We start from the raw sequence: 5,242 nt of genomic DNA, 5'->3' as shown, positions 1-5,242 counted from the left end.
TTCCTCTCAGTCTCTCTCTTTCTCTTATTCTCTCCGCCTTAATTTGCTAAATTAGTTTATTTTATAACACGTTATCAGCACAAAGCTCTAATTTTTTTTCCAGAAAATTAACTTTTATATCAGATATATCTACTACTGAAGAAATTTAATTTTAATTGTCTTTGTTATTTTTAAATTAATTTTCATCAAAATTGGAGTTTGTGGTACTTGATATTTCTGACAAAAATTATTAGTCATGGGTATTTGATGTTGAAATTCACCTTACCGCTAAGAGTCTTGGTGATGCTATAATTGAAGGAAATAAAGTATCAAGTTAGGATAAAGCGAAGGCTATGATTTTCCTTTGTCATCATCTAGATGAAAGTCTGAAGGTTGAATACTTGACAGTGAAAGATCCACTTGAATTGTGGAAAAATTTAAAAAGGAGGTATGACTACCTCAGGGCAACGGTATTGCCAAGGGCTCGTTATGAGTGGATGCATTTACGGTTTCAAGATTTTAAAAATATAATTGAGTATAATTTTGCTATATTTAGAATAACTTTTCAATTAAAATTATGTGGGGAAATTATAAATGATGAAAACATGTTGGAAAAGACATTAACTATTTTTCATTCCTCTAATGTGATATTACAGCAGCAATATTGTGAAAAAGGTTTTCAAAAATACTCTGAATTGATCTCATGCCTTTTGGCGGCTGAGCAACATAATGCTCTTTTAATGAAAAATCATGAAGTTCATCACACTGGAACTGCTCCGTTATCGGAAGCAAATGTGGTAGAAGCACATGGCTAATCTGAAAGAAGACAAAATAAAAATCAAGGTCACAATAATGTGTGTGGATGTGATAATGGTAGAAGACGATATAATAATCGTCGTGGTGGTGGTCAACATAAAAGAGAGAACAATATGTGTTCTCAAAGTAGCCCTTCAAGAAGTAATTGTCATTGTTGTGGCATAAAAGGCCACTGAAAAAATGAATGTCGGACGCTTGAGCATTTTGTAAGGCTTTATCAAAATTTCTTCAAAAGAAAGAAAAATAGATGTGGTGCCTCTTCTTCTAATGTTCGGATAGAGTCACACTTGGCGTTTGAAAATAATATTGAGGCAAGACCATCGCATAATGATAATATTAAAGAAAATCTGACTTTGAAGGATGATGATTTTAATGACTTCAATGATATTACTTATTTGGAGATTGAAGACTTCTTTAGGGATTATAATTAATGTTTAATTTCATTATATGATTTACAATATGTTGTCGTTTTTTATGTACTTTTGATTATCATATTTTTACGTTTATCTATTTAAAAGAAAAGAAGAAAAAAGGACTTATGTTTTTCTAACAATATTGTTACTTATTTTATCTCTTATAATGTATTTTTATTTTATGAAGATAAATAAATTTCTTAGTCTTCAATTGGATTCAAGATGAGTAATAGAGATATGTGCCTTTTGGATAGTGGCACAACTCATACGATATTAAAAGAAAAAAAATATTTCTGTCATTTGATTATAAAAAAGGCCTATGTCAATACAATATCCGGTAGTACAAAATTGATTAAAGGCTCTTGAAGAGCAGCCTTATTATTACCTGGAGGAACGATTTTAGTAATTGATAATCCATTATATTGTAGCAAGTCTCAAAGAAATGTTGAATGCCTTTATATTACTATAATGAATACGGAGAAGAAAATTATGCACGAAAAATTACCTGCACTTTCTTTTGGATTGTACCATACAAATATTGGTACTATTGAATCACATGCCACAGTAAACATTTTGTTTACTGATTCTAATGATTTTATCATTTGGCATGACCGATTGGGTCATCCTGATTATAATATGATGCGCAGAATTATTAAGAATTCACATGGACACACTTTGAAGAATCAGAAAATTCTTCAATCTAAGGAATTCTCTTGTGTTGCTTGGTCCCAAGGAAAACTGATTATTAAACCATCACAAACTAAGGTTGGGATTAAATTCCTGTATTTCTGGAGCGTATACAAGGTGATATATGTAGGCCAATTCACCCTTCAAGTAGACATTTAAATATTATATGGTCTTGATAGATGCATCTACAAGATGGTCACATGTGTGCTTATTATCAACTCGCAACATGACTTTTGCGAGATTTTAGCTCAAATTATAAGGTTAAGAGCACAATTTCAAGATTAAACAATAAAGACAATTCGTTTTGATAATGCTGGTGAATTTACATCTCAATCCTTTAAAGATTATTGTATGTCGATTGGAAAAAAAGTTGAGCATCCGATCGCTCATTTTCATACTCAAAATGGTCTTGCAGAATCATTGATTAAACGCCTCCAATTGATAGCTAAACCATTGTTAATGAGGACAAAACTTCCTCTTTCGGTATGGGGGGCATGCTATTTTGCATGCAGCAGCTCTTGTGCGCATAAGGCCAACAAATTTTCATAAATTTTCCCCATTACAATTGACTTTTGTAAGGAAGCCAAATATATCCCATCTTAAAATATTTGGGTGTGCGGTATATGTTCCAATTGCTCCACCGCATCGCACAAAGATGGATCCCCAAAGAAGATTGGGAATATATGTTGGGTATGAATCTCCTTCTATTATAAAATATTTGAAACATATGACTGAAGATTTATTTACGGCAAGATTCACTGATTGTCATTTTGAGGAATCAGTATACCCAACATTATGGAGAGAACATAAGTAATTGAAAAATGAGATAGATTGGAATTCATTATCACTATCTCATTTAGATCCTTGAACAAATCAATGTGAGCAAGAAGTTCAAAAGATAATTTATTTGCAGAATATTGCAAATCAACTGCCGGATGAATTTACGAACCTCCACGAGTTACTAAATCGCATATCTCAGCTGCTAATGCTCAAGTTCGAGTTGATGTCCCGATAGGACAACTTGTTCAGGCAAATGAGTCTAGGTCATGCTTAAAACGTGGAAGACCAATTGGTTCCAAAAATAAAAATCCTCGAAAAAAAGGAATAAATGATCAAGATAATCATAATTTGGGGGCAATTGCTCAAGAAGAGCCAGAGACACAACAAATGGTGATACCACCGAAGAGGTCCAAGTACCTGAAAATAATGAGAATGAAGAAATTTCAATAAATTATTTCTCGACATAAAAATGGTAGAACCGAAATGATATTGTTATCGATAATATTTTTGCTTATAATGTTGCCATTAAAATAATGCAACACGATAAGGATCTTGAACCAAAATCTGTCGATGAATGTAGATAGAGAAATGATTGGCCAAAATAAAAGGATGCAATTCAAATAGAGTTAACTTCACTTGAAAAACGTGAAGTTTTTGGATCAATAATCCAAACACCTGAAGGTGTCAATCCAGTAAGGTACAAATGGGTTTTTGTGCGTAAACGAAATAAAAAAGGTGAAGTCGTAAGATATAAAGCACAACTTGTAGGCCAAGGTTTTTTGCAAAGGCCTGACATTGACTATATGGAAACATATTCCCATGTGGTGGATACAATTATCTTCAGCTTTCTAATGAATTTGGCAGTTCATGAAAAGCTTGAAATGTACCTAATGAGCGTGGTCACTGCCTATTTATATGGCTCATTGGACCACGATATTTTTATGAAAATTATCGAAGGGTTCAAATTGCCTAACGCATACAAGGAATCTCGAGAAACTTGCTCAATAAAGCTTCAGAAATCCTTATACGGGTTGAAACAATCAAGGCGCATGTGGTGCAATCGTCTTAGCGAATATTTGCTAAAAGAAGAATATAAAAATGATCCAATTTGCCCTTGTGTCTTTATGAAAATCTAGATATGAATTTTTCATAATAACAGTATATGTTGATGATTTGAATATTATTGGAACTCCGCAAGAACTTTCAAAGGCAGTAAAATATCTAAAAAAGAGTTTGAAATGGAAGACCTCGGAAAGATAAATTTTTGGCTTGGTCTACAAATTGAACATTTAACAAATGAGATATTTGTACATTAGTCAACATATACTAAAAATATTTTAAATGGGTTTTATATGGATAAAACACATCCATTGAGTACTCCAATGATTGTAAGATCTCTTGATATTAATACATATCCGTTTCGACCTCATGAAAATGATGAAAAGCTTATTGGTGCTGAAATACCATATCTTAGTGTAATTGGTACATTAATGTATCTTGCCAATAATTCTAGACTAGATATAGCTTTCTCTGTAAGCTTGTTATCAAGATTTAGTTTTTCTCCAATACGAAGACACTGGAATGGAATTAAACATATATTCAAATATCTCTGAGGGACCATTGATATGAGATTATTTTACTCAAATGAATCCACGTCACAATTCATTGGTTACGCAGATACGGGATATTTGTTTGATCCCCATAAAGGTCGATCGCAGACAGGCTATTTATTTACATGTGGTGGTACAACTATATCATGACGTTCAACAAAGCAAACTATGGTTGTCACTTCCTCAAATCATGCAGAGATACTAGCCATGAAGCAAGTCGAGAATGCGTTTGGTTAGGATCAATAACTCAACACATTCAAGAAACATGTGGTCTTTCTTTGAAAAGAGACGTTCCAACAATATTGTATGAAAACAATGTTGCATGTATAGCTCAACTGAAGGGAGGATACATCAAAGGAGACTGAACAAAACATATTTTACCAAAATTCTTTTTTACTCATGATCTTCAAAAAAAGGGTGAAATAGATGTCCAATAAGTTCGTTCGAGTGACAATTTAACAGATATGTTTACCAAGGCATTACTGACTTCAACCTTTGAGAAAATGAGATACAAAAATGGAATGCGTCGTGTTCGAGATATCAAATGAAGTTTTCATCAGGGGGAGTAAAATACCCGCTGCACTCTTTTTCCCTTAACCAAGGTTTTGTCTCACTAGATTTTCCTGATAAAGTTTTTAATGAGGCAGCATTCAAGGCGTATTACAAGATGTGTGTATTCTTTTTTCTTCACTAGGTTTTTTCCCACTAGATTTTTCTTAGTAAGGTTTTAACGAGGCACAACATCTATTATTTTTTGTAAAATTTCTTTTATTACACGTAGACATCAAAGGGAGAGTGTTGCATATTAATGGATGTCACTATCATCCTTTATGTTGTCACTAGTTGTTGTCTCCAAGTTAAAGACTCAACTTGTACATGATTTTGGCTATAAAAGGAGCCATCAGATATAGGAATTAACGCGATACACACGAAAATAAATTTTCTCTCAGTCTCTCT

The sequence above is a fragment of the Solanum dulcamara genome, chromosome 7 (assembly GCF_947179165.1).
Source record: "Solanum dulcamara chromosome 7, daSolDulc1.2, whole genome shotgun sequence".
Lineage (NCBI taxonomy): Eukaryota > Viridiplantae > Streptophyta > Magnoliopsida > Solanales > Solanaceae > Solanum > Solanum dulcamara.
This window is presented reverse-complemented; position numbering follows the sequence as displayed.